The 17,661-nt window shown below is 48.6% G+C and overlaps 1 pseudogene; it reads right to left on the bottom strand.

Annotated features, from left to right (window-relative positions):
- Nucleotides 1-774: 774 nt before the first annotated feature.
- On the bottom strand, nt 775-16,160 carry LOC133733150 (uncharacterized; annotated as a pseudogene).
- Nucleotides 16,161-17,661: the final 1,501 nt, after the last annotated feature.

The raw sequence follows: 17,661 nt of genomic DNA, 5'->3' as shown, positions 1-17,661 counted from the left end.
CCTTCATTTTCTTGTAACCTAGTATCGATATTTCAATTGTTTCTATTGTTACTTTTTTGGTAATAGTTGATAGTTTTGTTGTTCAAAGCCGTTTACTTTTTCGCTCTTTACGTTATTGTTCATTTAGTTTATTGGAATTTATTTTTCTGCACTTAAATTAGAGTTTACTTCCTTGCTCTTTTACTATCGTGTTTATTTCTTGCACTATAGCTAGGAGTACTTTTAACGTAATTGTTCGGTTACCAATCACTATTTATGTAACCTCTTTATGTAACCTCCTGGGAACCCTACGTTCTTAACCTTAGCTTTCACTTCAACTTTCGCATTCTTTGCCGCAGTTACAAAACCAACCTTGGAAGAACAAGCTCAGGCAGGCTGGGTCTGCTGCGCGAGTTGACGTTGTTGTTATGGTAGCCTAGGAACTGGCGTTGGCCACCATGGTGGCGCTAATGAGAAGTACAACCCTCATTGGCTAGCATCGAATTTTTCACTTACAAAACAACCCAAACATCTACTAAACCACGAACCGACCAACTAAGAGATCCCATTCAGCAAACTGATCAAACCGTCCAACCATATAGAGTCCTAATATAATCATATACTCTTAACTTTCCATCTAAAGTACATGACCGTGTTGATAACACCTTAAATAAACCACGTACGACTTTTAACACGATCATCCTCAACCATTAAACTTAATCTATGACGATCGATATCATTGATTGTGATTCTACTAGCTCAATTTGTTGTTAGCGCCTGATTTATTTTATGGCCGAGTTTTGCGATTAATATGGTGGCTTTATTCCTTGATCATGGAGTTCACACTAACATTATATCTTAACTTTGCATTAATGAGCGGATCTATCATGGTCTAGAGTGTTTCTTGCTGTACACCTAGAACTTAAAATCCTTCTGCTTCTTGTTGGATTTGGCTTCCTTTTCCTGCATCTTACGCTTCCTCTTCTTCTCGTTCTCCGCAACCATGTCACTAAAATCCTCCGGCTGACTACGCATCTTCTCCTCCTCCCTGGCTTGTTGATACTTCTCAGGTAACACATTCTCCATAGCTTCCAACTCTTCAGGTACGGTTGTAGAGTCACATCCACTTTATCTGCTTTATGACCTCTGAGCAGATCCACCCTTTTCGCTCCTGCCTTGTCGTCTCGGCTGCTGTTGCTGCCAACAACATACGTGTGAGTTGTTCCGAGCAATGTCCCTGCAGCAATTCTTTCTTCTTTCTCTTCAAGTACTTGGTACAAAGGCCTTTCAGCTGTTTCTTTTCCCTGTTGCTTCCGCAGCTCGATCACATCAAATACTGTCTGATCAGCTCCGCCACTTGAAAAGCTATCTACAGATTCCATATCTTCCTCTAAATCTTTTTCTTTCTCAATCTCTTCTTTCTCTTCCTCTTCTTCCTCCTTTTCTTCTTCTTCTTCTTCTTCTTCTTCTTCCTCCAACTCACCCCAATGCTTCATCTTTTCAACCGGCTCTTCCTCATGATTAGGTTGCTCAACACCAAAAACGTTCGCATACAAAGGTTGGCCATATTCATTAACAGGAGGCTTTCCCCAGCCACCGGGATGGTAACCAAAGCTAGCTCCGCCGGGGATAGGAGCATTCAGCCCCGGGATTTTCAGATGTGGATATGATGGTGGAGGACCATATCTCTGCACACTAATGAGCCACGGCGGAGGAGCACCCTCTGACATGAAGAGAAATGGAATTGCTTGATTGAAGATTGTTTACAGTAGGATGCTATTTATACAACAAGTCAACAACTGATAAAGACCTAGCTACTACTGGACAATGGATCACATGTGCTTTCTGAAGGAGTTGTCTGTTGTACAATTGAAGTGTGTGGTTTGGGTGAAGTCTGAAGCTAACATATAACAACAAGGAACTGATTCTTGTACTATTGAGACAGAGCACGAGTTGTCTCCTCTTGTGGGGAAGAATTCCAGATAGTTCCTTTGGGTAAAGATTGCCTATGTGCATCCTCATTGCTTAGGCTGCTGTGGTGATCATCTTGATGTGAGAGTATAGTGTTATTATGACATACCAAGAGCTTCTTTTAGTTCATGTGACAACATGGCACCCGGCTTCATCTGATCCATCAGTGTCACCTGATCAAACTCTTTCCCTTCGTAGTACAGATCGCCAACTGTTGTGAGCTTTGGCTTTACCTGATGCTTGAAAAAGGCATTATGAAGTACCTGGTAATCAATGTCCATCTTGCCCGTCTTTGGCTGCATTCTTTCTCGTTGCTTTTTCTTCAACTTCTTGTTATCTTCTTTCTCATTGTACGCCTGTCTGAGTTTCTCAATTCCGGTTGCAGCAATGTAATCAGGGAGCTGAAAAGGTTGCTTTTCGACACCACGTGTTCCCTGTAAGTATTTCCTCTTCTGGCTCCAATGCCTTGGCACCGGTACTGTGTTCCGGTATGATTTCAGAAACACCAGCAACTTAGGACCAGCTGCAGTTGCGTCCCACACCTCAACAACATCAGGCCTTGCACACACCTGTTTCAGTTCCGCAATGTTCATCTTCACGCGCTTTTTCTTCTTGTTTGAAACGCCCTTTTCTTGTTTTTGTTGATTATCCTCTTCTGAATTTGAGTCTTCTTGAGAGTGATGGACATCATCCTTCTTTTCCTCTTCAACACCCACAGCGTCCTTGAATGTGAAGTTGTTTGGCTCCAAAACCAGTTGGCTTGCAAACTGTCTCTTTTGAGCGAGTGATTGCGCAGGCGTGCCAGCACCACGGGGTGCAGTCGTTGGGATAGTCCCTTGACCTGACTTCTTCTTCAAGCGCTGTGGACGAGGAGAGCACCAACCTCGTCACAGGGTTCTTCTCTAGCCTTTCGGAAAATGACTTTTGCCTTACGGATAAGGACTTTGGATGTGATCTCTTCGCGTCACCGAATCGATACTTAGTATTGCAGACTAAGCAGAGCAATCATTGGGAAGTTTGGAGAAAGCACGGGTTGCGCTAAAGCGTGACTTTAGCTTCGCTGGGTTGCGAGGGCGTTACCCTTGCTTCGTTGGTAGTAACGGTGGCGGTTGCGCTCGCAGTCGGCTCCTGGGGAGACTGGGACTGGAAGTACGGTCGCCGGTTGGTTTGGTGATGCTGACAGTCGGCTCTCGGAGAGACTGGGACTGGCGCACGGTCACCGGGTTTCAACAAGGTTGAAGGTTTGCTCCGGGGAGGCTTTGTAATCGCTAGGATTGATTGATATGCCAGCCCTTAATTCGTCCTTGAAACCTGGTATATATACCTAGGGTTTCGACTGCTCCTTGTTGTAGAAAGATTATTGATTGAAGTTTCCTAATCAATCTCTGCTACCTGACTCCAATAAGGTTTCGTTTTCCTCATGGATTCCGGAATGGGCGAAGCTGTAACTCAAACCCTAGTAGGCTTATTTTTGGGCCGCAGGTATCGGCCCGCTGTGCTAGATCCACTAAAGGATATTGCCAAAATTACTTTTGGGCTCAAACATTGCCCCCCAGGCCTCGAAATCAGGCCCATGAAAATGTAACTGATTGAAGGGGACTAAAACGACGCGTTCAATGCTTGAAACGATGTCATTAATGAGGGTTGCGTCCTTTCGCTCGCGAAAACGCCTTTCTGTCGTATCGTTTCCCTCACAAAATCTCTTATTTAAATCTACAGCCACTTCAGACCTGTCACATCAGAAACTCTTTTAGTCTCCTAAACCCAGAAACCCTCTTTTGCACACATCTTCCTCTTTGAAACCCAGAAATGGCTCCCCCGAAAAAGATAGTTATCGATCAAGAAGAAGAACTGAATGAACAGGCCGCCCATTCTTGGGGAACCAACATCGGTGCCAGCCTGGTCCTCCAGACCATTATCCAGAGACCCCTGCTCCTCAGACTCTCGAACAACCATGCCGAACTGGGTCCAACGCCGCGAGATTCTTTCCCGGCCGACGCCATCGCCTTCTATGGCTTACCTGTTCGCCGCCCCATCCCAGTCCTCCGAAGGACTCCTGGGGATTTTACCAGTTGGAGTGCCCCTAATCATCGATCAAAAATAGGGCATTGGCCATCTTTTATCAGTGCGGCGGAGCTTTCCTGGTATCGTGAAGCGCGAGCTCGAGATCTGGCTCGCTGGAACGCAGCAGGTATCACCCACACTATTGGTGACAATCGTTCGCCACTCGCTGCCTTTCTCTGTTTTTGGAACACTGCCACCAACACCTTCGATTTTCGATTTGGCCAAATGAGTATCACTTTATTGGACATTCTCACCATCACTGGCCTACCCATCGACGGCGAGCCTTATCTGCATGGCCAATTCGACTCTGATACTTTTACCTCCACCATGGCCCAACATGGTCGCATCGCTCATAGTGGCTCCTATCCGCGGTGGTTGGCTTATTACCGCCAGGAGCACAATGCGACTGGCGGGATTGCCTTCTTGGAGTACTGGCTCTGTAAGTTTATCTTCTGTACTTCCTCCTGTAAGCCCACTGGTGCCTGGACCTTTCTGGCAACGGCCCTCTACAACGGTCGCCGCGTGGGGTTAGGACAACCAGTGCTGGGTGCCCTCTATCGCACTTTGTACCAAGCCACCATGCATCCCTTCGAGACTAGCATTTCTGGCCCTTTTTGGATTCTTGACTTCTGGATTCAAATTTACTTCCCATATTTTCGTCGCGACGACATCCCATTGCTTCCACCTACTGATCAACTCCTGGGACGATGGCTCAGTCGCGATGAAAGGTACACATCCCCTCCTTATTCTGAGTGCTTCACATACTTGTACCTTCTGCACGAGATGCCATACTGCGACTTAGTGCTGAGTAGAAGATTCCCGGCTCCGCTTGAACACGGATTTCTCCCTGGCGCCTCTCGCTACAGTGATCGCGCGCGCTTGGCTTTTCGCCGCGCAATCTCCTGTTCGGACATCAGGATTGCCGCTGACGAACTCAGTTACGAGCTCTACGCTCCCAACCACTTCGCTCGCCAACTCGGCTTTGTCCAATTAGTGCCATTCCCTCTGTATGATGCTTGGAACTACAACACCTCTTGGCGTACACTTGGGCCTCTTTCTGGGCCTCTGCCAGCACAAAGCACACTCGCACTGGTTGATCTCCCTGACTGGGCTAAAGAGATTGACTCTGTGGATGGGGCTGAGGAAGGATACGAAGCATGGTGGGCAGAAGTTTCTGTTAACTGCTGGGGGCAACAGCATGATGAGCTATTCGCCGCCATTTTCGGGGAACTGCGATACCCCTATACTGCCGACGTCGATCTACTTGCTCGCGTCCCTGAAGACGCTGCACAAGCTCCTCCTCCTGCTGCTGAGCCGGCTCCGCGACCCGCGCGAGCCCCACGTCAGGCCCATGCTGGTATCGTAATCCGCGAACCCCCTCAAGAGGTAAATATCCTGACTCATGTTTTGTCCTTTGTTCATTTGCCCTTCCCTTTTAATTCAAATTTTGCTATTCCAGGGAAATGCGCCATTTTCTGGCAGTCGCGCAGCCAACACTTCCCAAGCCACTGGCCAGTCTGGGAAACAAAAGGCAGTAATGACAGAGCCTGAAGACAAAGAATCCTCCTCTGATGATGATGACTCGCAGACTGTAAGAACTTTCTGTTTGAGTAAATCATACTTCCTCCACGAATCAAACCTAATCTTCTGACCCCAACAGATCGCCGCCCTCTCGGCTCGGAAACGCAGTCGCTCTGATCCTCGAACTGACCTATGGGCAGAAGATGAACCAATCGCTGACCGACTGGTAAGACACAAGCACACTCAGTACTTGTTAGCAATTTCTTTTCATTCTATGCGACCATGTAACAATCCTCATTCGCAGGTTCGCCACAGGTCCTTGAGACATACTGAAGAAGGATCTTCAGCTACTGGCGAAGGCACATCTGCTTCCCAAGCCCAAGCGCCAACTATTGTGAACAACTCTCCACCTCCTGCGGGCGCTGCCAGTAATGCACAGTTGGCCTTGATCCCAGTGCAGATCATAGATGATAGCTCGCCTGAGGCCGAAGATAGACTACCGTTACCGGATGCGCCTCGCGAGGAACCAAGCGATATACCTGTCCCGGAACAGATAGCGCCTGACTCAATTCCTATTCCCAGCGAAGCTAACCCAGAGGCAATGCCAGCGGTCGTTGTGCGTGAGCCCCCAGCTGAGGAGGTATTTCCCTTAACCAACTAATTCATTATTACTTCCTGGCTTAAATATTCTGACAATACCTTCTTTCAAAATCCAAATGCCTTCAACACTGAGGATGCTGTAGCTGAAGCTGTAGAGGCAGAAGCTGCTGAGCCCGCTCTTAATATGGTTGGTCAGGAACTTCCTCCCCCTGCCCCCCAAGTCGCTGAAGCCGGAGAATTGGAAGACCTTCCTGAACCAGTGCCAGAGGCAGCACCTGTCGCTGAGCCTCCTGAGGCCCCTGTCGCTGTGCAACCAATTCCCTCCACTCTGGAAAGGTTAGGTCGCGTACTCGAAGTGACCCCTCCTGGGGTCGTAGATGAAGCTAGAGAAGGCCTTCGTCGCTTCCTGGGCCCTGATATCTTGATTCCTGGTGCGCCCGTGAGAGTCTTAGAATATTTGAGGGTACTTCTCCGCGAGGGAGCCATCACTGAAGATCAATTCCAAGAGGTCGATCAACTGCTGCAAAATCTTCCCCAAGGGCTCAATGAGCGGGCAGTCGCGAACGCGCAGGCTAGGCAGACCGAGACGCACTATCAGAACCTCACTCAGCACACAGAGACCACGCGCGATTTCTTGGGTGACCAAGCTAACCTCATCAGGGAACTGACGCTCGAAAGGAACCACTTGAGGTCCCAGATTCAGGCTTTTCAAGCCCGGTTAACTGACGTTACTACCAGGCTTACTCATGCGGAGCCTCAGTTAGAACAACCCCTCGCTGCCTTCGAGACGCTATCCCAGGAACTGGCTCAGGCTCGTGTGGCAGCCCAACAAGCCGCACAAGCTGCTGCGGATGCTAGTTTTCGCTTAGATGAACTTTTCCTTCGCTTGACCCATGCAGGCTGCAGACTTTTGGGCCTTTAGAATTAAGCCCATGTTTCGTATGAACAATAATATTATTATTAACTTAATATTTAGCCCACATTGCTTGGCCCAAATACATATCAACTTAACTTCTCAAACTGTTCAGCGCTTTAATTTGTTTTAATGCTTTTAAAACTGTTTGAAAAGATTGAAAAGATAATCTCGAAATGGAGCGGTTACCTCCTTGGAGACTGCCCCGCTTCCCACGCGCTTTCAATTATCTTCATTTCCGAGATCTTAGCATTTAACACCAATTGATACGCTCATTGATGGCAGTGAGAAAATCACAACCGCCCATCGTACGGTCGAGGCCACTGAGACTGGCACTATAAATACCTGCACTCTGGAGAGATGATATACACAAATGAATATGGGTTTCCCAGAAATAGTATCACAATCTCTGCTTCTCTTCCTCCAGTTTCTACAATCTTCTCCTCACGATATCAGCCTTAGCCTCAAATTCCTAGGCCTTATGGCTTAACCTCAATACCTGGGTAGGTCTTATGGCCTAACCTCAGGTCCAACCACATGTCTTTGGTCTCTGGAAGTCGCGGTGAAATCCACCGGCTTCATTTAGACTGAGGAACATGTGGTGCTCCCGACGCGGCGGAACCCGATTCTGAGGGGTCCCCTTTCTCAGATTGCCCGCGTGGAGCAGGAGGAAGAAGGGCGGAAGACCAATATGGGTCGCCTGTTCTTGCTCCGTAGCCTACCTCCAGGGTCTGACTGCGTGACTTATGTTTTTCCCCTGGAGGTAGATGTGGTTGTGAGTCGCACTCTCCGTGAAGACCATCTCCATCCCGGAGGATAATCCAACCAGAAGGGTTGCGATGGGTTATTTCTTTCCTTTTTCGTCCGGTACAGACGGTAGCGGCTGCGACTCAGATCAGAGGAGGCATGTGGGTGAAGAGAGGAAGAGTATGAATGCCCGAGCACAGCCCCCTCGCTGCCACAAGATCCAGAAACTCTTAGTAGATCTGTAACTTTATGGTTTTTATTCTAAGCCACTTCTGGCCTTGTAAACCGCAAATGTAATTATTTTGATTTGCACTTTGTACTGCTCTTGGCCGCAAAGCCACTTTATGAATGAAAGTTTTTAACACTTTTGTAAATCGATGTATAAAATAAAGCCTCAGGTATAGGCCATTACATGCATTCTTAACACCATAATGTCAAAGAAAAGAAAAATTGACAACAATAACAATAAATTTGAAATTGTTGACTAAAAAATAAAGCCTCAAATAAGGCCCGAACAAAAATAAAGCCTCAAATAAGGCCTGAATGTACAGAGTGTTGCCCCCCTAGTATTCGTAGGTGAAGCAAGCACAGGATACTAAGGCCACAGAAAAGGCCTGAATATGGATGAAGCGAACCTGGGGAGACTAAGGTTGCCCCCCTGTCTGAGAAGAAGGTTGATCCGGTGGATCTTCAAACTCCCAAACACTAGGGTAGTATTTCTTCAGGAAACGCCCGTTAATGGGATTGCGGTGGAGGTCGCCATCCAAATCTTTGAGGTGAATGGCCCCGCGCTCCAGAATGCGATGAACAACGAAGGGTCCTTCCCATCGCGGAGACCATTTACCGCGACCGGTCAACTTCTCGCCAAAAGGCAAAACAGCCTTCCAAACCAAGTCACCCTCTTTGTAACTACGGCCACGCGTCCTCTTGTCATAGGCGCGAGCAATCCGTTGCTTTTCCAAGACCAAGTTGTCCAAAGCTGCCAAACGTTGCTCGCTGAGATCCTCGTGTTCTTGCCACATCGCCTGAACATAATCTTCCCCGATCAAGTGATGCTGATCTTGGACGCGCAAAGACTGGACGTTGATTTCCAAAGGTAAGATTGCATCATGACCGAACATTAGTGCATAGGGGGTCGTAGCAGTGGGATTTCTCTTGGAGGTACGATAAGCCCATAAGGTCTCGTACAACGTATCGTGCCACTGTCTAGGGTTTTCAACAAGCATCTTCTTGAGCAAGGTGATAATAATCTTGTTACTGGCCTCTGCTTGACCATTGGATTGGGCATAATATGGTGTGCTGTGGACGAACTGGATGCCCAAGTCCTTGACAAGTTTCTCCACCTCACCGCCCATAAATGCTGCCCCCCTGTCTGAGACCAACACTTCTGGAATGCCAAACCTGCAAATAATATTCTGAAAGATAAACTGGCGAATGGTAGCGCCGGAAGCTTCCTTCAAAGGTTCAGCCTCAACCCATTTCGTGAAGAAATCAGTGGCTACAATGATGAACTTATGCTGGAGCGAGGAGTGAGGGTGAATCATTCCAATCAAATCCAAAGCCCAGCCTCGGGCAGGCCAAGGTTTAATAATGGGTTGCATGGGAATATTGGGAATGTGCTGCACTGGACCATGCGCCTGACAGTCTTGGCAGCATTTCGCGAACGCGATACAGTCCTTCAAAATGCTGGGCCAATAATACCCATGTCTTCTGATAAGCCAACGCATCTTGGGGCCTGCTTGATGGGCTCCACAGACTCCCGTGTGCGCTTCGCGCATCAACCTCTTGGCTTCGCGGCCATAGACACAGCGAAAGTCTACGCCATCTTCCCCACGTCGTCGCAGCTCGTCACCTCTGAGGAAAGAATTTAAGACAAGAAAACGAGTCTTCCTGTCTGCTGTAGGATCTGGTTGCTTGAGGTAGTCAATCAGCGGAATGCGCCAACCGACGTCAATAGGCTCGAGAACCGCGACGACTGGATCATCCGGTGGGTCAGGCCGCGCGAGCCACGAAGGTAGTGTGCGGTGCTCGACTTTCAGAATGCGCTCGCGAACGCCATACTTCAATGTAATGCCTGTAGCCAATTGAGCGAGCTCATTGGCCGCAGAGTTGCGCTCACGAGGTATGTGCTCCAAATCCGCATCATCGAATTGATCCAGAAGTTCAATGGCGCGATGCAAATAGGGTATAAGCAAAAAGCTTTCACACTTGTACTTTCCTTGGAGCTGGTTGATTATAAGCAAAGAGTTGCCGTGTACCTGAACGTCCCTTACTCCCAACTCTAGCAGAACCTCGAGGCCAATGATAAGGGCCTCATACTCTGCTTGATTGTTTGTACATTTAAACTCCAACTGGAAAGAATAAGAAAAACGATTGCCCGCTGGATTCTCCAGAACAATCCCTGCTCCTGCTAACGTTTCCGTTCTTGAACCATCAAAGTATAGTATCCAGGGCTGCAAGGAGACTGTGGCTTGATACCGAATAGCGTATTCTGGGATGCGCGCTAAATCTGGCCGAGTTATGGTCACAGCTGCTATCTCCAACTCCTTCACTATGGGGATGTCCAAGGTAGGGTGGTGTGCTAGGAAGTCTGCGATAGCCTGTCCCTTTACTGCCTTTTGTGGCACGTATTGTAGCGAGAATTCAGATAAAGCCAATACCCATTTGCCAATGCGGCCTCTCAGAATAGGCCGCGAAAGCATGTACTTGACCAAGTCAGTCTGAGCGATGATGCAAGTGGTAAAGGATAACATGTAGTGGCGCAGCTTGCATGCTGAGAAGTACAATGTGAGACACAGCTTTTCCATCGGAGTGTATCTGGTCTCGCAGTCTGTGAGTGTCCTACTAAGATAGAATATGGCATGTTCGACACCGTCCTCATCGTCTTGGGCGAGCAGGCTGCCAATGGAGGCCTCAGCTGCTGAAATATATAGTTTTAATGGGAATCCAGCCCTAGGAGGAACGAGCACCGGTGGGCTCGCCAGGTAGGCCTTGATTTTATCAAAAGCCTCTTGGTGTTTATGCTCCCAGACGAACTCGCTCTGGCCCTGTAGCTTCAGCAGAGGAGAGAAAGGCTGGATCTTACCTGCAGAGTTAGAGATAAAGCGTCTCAAAAAGTTGATTTTACCGAGCAAACGCTGCAGCTCTTTCTTCGTGCGTGGCGGAGATGCGTTGATGACTGCGCTCGCTTTGTCTTCAGGGACCTCAATTCCCCTCTGATGGACAATGAACCCCAGAAAGTCTCCTGCTTGAACCCCAAAAACGCACTTAGCGGGATTCATTTTAAGCTTGTACTGTCGCATGCGCTCGAATACTTTCCTGAGATCTGTGATGTGATCCCCTCTTTTCTGAGATTTGACAACCACGTCATCAATGTAAACCTCCAAAATCTTTCCAAGGATGTCATGGAAGATTAGGTTCATGGCTCTTTGATAAGTCGCTCCAGCGTTCTTCAGTCCAAAAGGCATAACCACATATTCAAAAACGCCCGCGAACCCAGGGCAACGGAACGCGGTTTTGTGTCTGTCCTCTTCTGCGACCGGAATCTGGTGATATCCTGCAGTGCCGTCCATGAAGGACAATAATTCATGTTGCGCAACGGCGTCCACCAACATATCCGCGACCGGCATGGGGTAGACATCCTTAGGTGTAGCAGTATTAAGGTCTCTATAGTCTACGCAGACCCTCATCTTGCCATTCTTCTTGCGGACAGGCACTATGTTAGATAGCCACTGATTGTATTTGGCCACCCTGATAATGCCTGATTTATGCATTTTTTCAACCTCCTCTTTGACGAGGATTTGAGTTTCTGAATTCATTCTTCGCGGTTCTTGTTTCACAGGCCTCTTGTCAGGGAGTGTTGGTAGCTGGTGGCAAACCAAGTCCGGTGACAGGCCGGGCATATCCTCGTACTTTTCCGCAAAGCAGTCTTTGAATTCTAGCAATAAGTCGATAAGCCTCTGTTTCTCGCTAGGCTCTAGGTAAGCGCTGATAGCCACTTCCATAGGCTCATCTGCTGTCCCGAGATTGACTTTCTCGGTAGGGTCTCTGACTTTGGGAGGCCTGTCGTCCAACGCTGCCGGAGCGAGCTGAATTTCCACCTCATCCTCTTGTTCCTGATCAGAGAGTTCTTCTTCAACGATTTCCAAAATCGCGATTCGCTCATAGGCCTCTTTTTCCACTAGATATGATGATAATCTTTCGTACAGCGAGTGGAGGGCCTCTATCCCTTCCTCTGGAAGGTCGTAATCCATTAATCGTTTAAGGGTTTAGGCACAGCGTGGCCAGGCCTTTCCAAGCCTTCTTTTGCGAGCGTAAGCCCCCACTGTGCCAGTTCAGAGGCCGTCACCCCTGTAGGGCGGCCTTTGTTATCGAGGCCACTGACTTGCAATGGAGCGATAGGCTCCAAATAGTACCTGGCATCGACATAGTTTGCGGATACTGGGAATGGACGAGGATCCGCTTTGATCACCTCAGCTTTATCTGTCTCCCTGTTCCACATAATAAGTTCCTGATGGAGGGTTGACGGAACACAGTAACTCCGGTGAATCCAGTCCCTTCCCAGGATAGCGCTGTAGGCCGCATAGCAATCTGTCACAAAGAAAGCATAAACTCCCTCTGCTGGACCTACCTTGATACGCAAGAAAAGTAATCCCAAGGTCTTTGTCACAGTCCCCGCGAAGTTCTTGAGAGTGAGAGACGTTGACTGGATCTTCTCCTTCTTGATTCCAAGCAAGTGCATGGTCCTAGTAGTAATGACATTAACAGCAGCTCCAGTATCAACCATGATCTTGCTAACTTTGGTACCGCCAACTTCTGCCGTGATGTATAAAGGTCTCATGTGCTGGACCATAGCAGGCGTTGGCCTAGTGAAGCTCATGAAGAATTCTTTACTGTTGGCGTCCTCTGTTTCCAGAAAGACAGTCTCTTCTACCGGTGTTGTGACCGCTGACGTGATCTGCAGGGGCTGTGTGCTACATTCCTCAGCTTCTACGCATTCCTGAGCAGCGACCGGTATTGCATACTGCGCGGGGAGCACATAAACCATATTGCAGGACGTATCTAATTCACCTATGTCGTCCTCCAGGTTGAGCTTGGGTTCGTTGACAGGGATAGCCGTGTTGAACTGTTTAGCCAGCCTGTCTACTAAGGATTCCTCAGTGAGGCCTTTTACCTCACACTGCTCATGCTCCTGAACCACGGGAGCTTTTTCTGGGGAAACTGACTTTGGTTCCCTAGCAACGTCCGCCTCTAGGGGAGCAACTACTACATTCTGGACTTTCTTAGGTCTCCACTGTAAAGTGTCGGTAGTCCTATCCTTGCCCCCCAGTCTCTCGAAAACTGAGGATTTGGCTTCTGGTTCCTCGCGAAACAACCGGCGCCTGACGTGCGGTCGCCTGGACGGCGAGCTCTCCTTTCTGGCTGGCGGAAGTGTTCTCTCCTTTGTAATTCTGCAAAAAACATTGGGCTCAGATGCCTCTTTTGCTGAGCTCGCTTGCTTTCGCAAACTGCGAGGGGCCACTAATGGCTTGGCAGCAAGTGCTTCCATCTCCTTCTGATACTGCTCAGGCGATTTGACCAACTGTGAAGGTTTGATCAGGCCCTGGTCTAAAGCCTCGAGCGCGCGCTTGGCTTCCCCAAACCTGCGCTGCAGTTTTCGCTTTTTGGAAGGACTTATCTCCACTGCCTTCCCCTTCTCCCTGGTGTACCACTTCCCTTCCTTGATGGTAGCGGTTGAAGCAAGTGGTATGTAGGGTTTGGTCAGAATGTCTTTGTGCTTGTTTGCAGCCTTATCCTCTGTCTGCTGATCAACCGTAGCTGCCCTCAGCTTCTTGAACAGGTTGGAGTCCTTTGGTGATGTAGGTGACCCCATTTCCTCCCTTTCTCTCGGGTTGGAAGGTTGATAGTTTCGCGATGGCGAGGCCCACTTCATGGGCGGGAGAGAGCCAAAACGAAATGTCTGCTCGACCTCTTCGTGCGACACTTGGATGCCACACTCTTCTTTGCATCGCGAGCATAACACTACGGGTGAGGCTTGACCATATGGTTTAGCCTTCTTCTGGGCAGGGGCTTCGTTAGGCTCTCCTTCTCGCCCCTGTGTGTTCAAATCCAGGGTTGGTTTCCTCTGGTTCTGCTTGGTCCAGTTCACATCGACCATGTTGATCCCAGTATCAGGAAAAGGGTTTAGGTCAACAAGCGCTGCTGCAGTTACTGGAGCTTCCACTTGAAGACTACCGTTATTGAGCCATACCTGAATCTGGTCCTTGAGCTTCACACAGTCAGCTGTATTATGGTTCCACAAGTTATGAAATTTACAATACTTTTTTCCTTTCAGCTGATCTGGTCGAGGGAAAGGTCCAAAGTCGGTCTTCACCATCTTCGCGGCGATCATCTCATCTAGAATCTCGTGTGCCTTGTTGGCATCATATGTATACGCCGTGAACTCAGGTTTAGTGAAGGCCATCGATTTGAGCTTGACAGGTTCCTTGGAGATTTTCAGTTGTTTCAAGGCTGGGTTCTTTCTCCCTGTCAGTTCATAAGCGGCGATGTCGCTCTCATCTTTCTGATCGTCCTCCTGAACCAAATCCTCACTGTGATAGTGATAGTAAGGATCATACGTCGCCGGCTGGTAGCTCAGGGCCGCTATGGTGCGATTTTTCCCTGGTATATATGTCCCTCTGGACGCATTCTTCCTGCCATCAGTTTCTCTAAGGAGATGTTCGAAACTTCCCACCTCTGTGATGAGCTCTCCCATTGACTGAATCATGCTTCCATGCTGCTTCTTTCGCTGGCGCGGCTCTAAGCCTTTGATCACCAACTTGATCAACTCTTTCTCCGGCAGGATCACATTCAGTTTGGCCTTCTGAATCTGGAAGCGCTGAAGGTAGGCCACAGCGGATTCCGTGGGCTGTTGGGCCATCTGGGTGAGAGAAGCCAAGTCTACCTCAGGTTCTGTGGCCCCAAAAGTCTCTCGGAAGAGCTTTTCCATTGCAGGCCAATCTGCCACAGTTCCTGGTCGCAGTTTGGAGAACCACCTAAAGGCAGCCCCTGATAGAGAAGTGTCAAAGATCCTGCACTTGAGGATGTCATCATTCTGGTACTGGCCGCATTGTACTCTGAACCTGGCCAGATGAGTTGCCGCATTCTCGGTATCCTCCCCTGAAAAAGTAGCAAATATGATGTTTTTATAACCCCTGGGGAAGGGCGCGAGCATTATGTGCGGTGGGAAAGGTCCCTCATAGACCCCATCCATCTGGGCCCTAGGATTGGCCAGCCGGATCATCTCCTCCACCTCATCACGTCTCACGTACTCAGGACCAGGAGGAGGAGGTATCGCCACATTCTGGCGAGCAGCAGCAGCCTGCAATGGTATGGCTTGGATGGTATTTGTTGTTGCTCTTTCTCCTACCTGTACAACGCGAGTTGTAACCGGCTGCTGTAGAGTCACGGCCGGCATGGGCATCCCCTTTGCCAGAGCTGTTATCCTAACCGGGTTGCCAGCCTGGTCAATCCCGTAGTAGCTTCCTGGCAACTCTTGATATACGTTCTCTGCCCCGTCGCTGTCGTATTGAACGAACGTAGAATCGGGCGAGGATCCAGCGCCCTTTGAGGCCTGATGCTTCTGCCTGGTAGTCTGCCCACCTGAGGCAGTACCCTTCTCTTTGCTACCACCGATGACAAGCGCTTGTTCTTTGTTTTTTGACGGCGTGGCAGCAACAGTTGCGGAAGGTATAGCTGTATTGCTGCTAACCCTCTCCCGCTGATTCGGTGGGACGTATTTGCCTGAACCGGATGGTTGGTCAAGAGAACCAAGGATAGCATTGGGATCGCCCAAAGTCTGGTTCAATACCTCCTTAGCCTGGTTCAACTCGGCCCTTTGCATGGCAACCTCGGTTGCGAGGGTCTCTCCATCTTTACGGAGACCAGCCATATCAGCCATTGTTTGCTTCGTATGGTTCGCAATAGCCTCCATTATTCCTTTCTGGCGTTGGTTTTGTTCTTCTGCGATACCTGAAGCATGAGCCATCAAAGCATTCTCAGTCTGTGTGATTTGCTGCTTAGTCTCCTCCGCTTGTTGGGAAATACGCTGGTGTATTTCGCGTGTGACCTGGTCGGCCCTTGCGTTATCCTTTGCAAGATCAGCAACTATTTTCTTGCTATGGTTTTCAATGTTTTCCAGGATAATCGCGAATACGACCTCGGAGGAGGCTCCCTCTGGGATAGGCTTCGGAACGAAAGCCTCTCTTTCTCTACTTGTCGATGTGTTGGAGGCAGCGACAGTATCAACCGGCTCGTTGGCCTGGTTGTTGGTGACAGTTTGACCCTCAGCAGTGGTCGGGCGATTCTCTCCTTGTTCAGTCGACATGTCGGCTAAATGGGAATGAAGAGCGAATCTTTGAGTCACTTGTTGTTCTGAAAGACCACGACAATCCGCGCGAGGATGTGGTTTGTAACTGGAGGTCTTATGCTTTGGGCAGTTGGCGTAAACCTTTTGGTAAGGGTTTTCGCTTAACTTCCCAATGGCTAATGTTCACGAAGAGACACTAAATAGGTCCCACTGGGCGTGCCAAAATGTTTGGCTCCAAAATCAGTTGGCTTGCAAACTGTCTCTTTTGAGCGAGTGATTGCGTAGGCGTGCCAGCACCGCGGGGTGCAGTCGTTGGGGTAGTCCCTTGACCTGACTTCTTCTTCAAGCGCTGTGGACGAGGAGAGCACCAACCTCGTCACAGGGTTCTTCTCTAGCCTTTCGGAAAAGGACTTTTGCCTTACGGATAAGGACTTTGGATGTGATCTCTTCGCGTCACCGAATCGATACTTAGTATTGCAGACTAAGCAGAGCAATCATTGGGAAGTTTGGAGAAAGCACGGGTTGCGCTAAAGCGTGACTTTAGCTTCGCTGGGTTGCGAGGGCGTTACCCTTGCTTCGTTGGTAGTAACGGTGGCGGTTGCGCTCACAGTCGGCTCCTGGGGAGACTGGGACTGGAAGTACGGTCGCCGGTTGGTTTGGTGATGCTGACAGTCGGCTCTCGGAGAGACTGGGACTGGCGCACGGTCACCGGGTTTCAACAAGGTTGAAGGTTTGCTCCGGGGAGACTTTGTAATCGCTAGGATTGATTGATATGCCAGCCCTTAATTCGTCCTTGAAACCTGGTATATATACCTAGGGTTTCGACTGCTCCTTGTTGTAGAAGGATTATTGATTGAAGTTTCCTAATCAATCTCTGCTACCTGACTCCAATAAGGTTTCGTTTTCCTCATGGATTCCGGAATGGGCGAAGCTGTAACCCAAACCCTAGTAGGCTTATTTTTGGGCCGCAGGTATCGGCCCGCTGTGCTAGATCCACTAAAGGATATTGCCAAAATTACTTTTGGGCTCAAACAGAAGTATTCGAATATTTGTTTGAAATCTGCATACATGCCATCGTTTAACTCGGCTAATTGCTCTGGAACACATATTCAATTTCAACTTGCTCAAAAAGCTGTGGAGGATCATCATTTTTCACTAAGGCACCATTTGGATGCTGCCAGAGTGTCTCTGTAGTCGTCATGTACGGCTGTATTGGATGTGTTAACGGCGACTGAAGAAACTTGGACAAAGAACATATATATTGCAGAAAAAAAATGTAATGGATGAGAGATTGTTATATATAATGTAATAGGAATCCAAACATATGGTCAATTCCTTGTTACAAGCGGAAAGGAATCCTAATTCCTAAAAGAAAAGAAAAAAATTCCTGAGAAAATTTAGTACAAAAGTAGTATTTTTGATTTCTTTCCTATTGACACTTGGATTTTCTTAGAATTAAAGTCAGACTATCTATGAACTTCACTATGGTGAAGCTAGACTACCGCGGTATCAACATCCC

This window comes from Rosa rugosa, chromosome 1 (genome assembly GCF_958449725.1).
Source record: "Rosa rugosa chromosome 1, drRosRugo1.1, whole genome shotgun sequence".
In the NCBI taxonomy this organism is placed as follows: Eukaryota; Viridiplantae; Streptophyta; class Magnoliopsida; order Rosales; family Rosaceae; genus Rosa; species Rosa rugosa.
The sequence above is the reverse complement of the archived record's forward strand: the minus strand, read 5'-3'. Positions and strand labels throughout refer to the sequence as shown.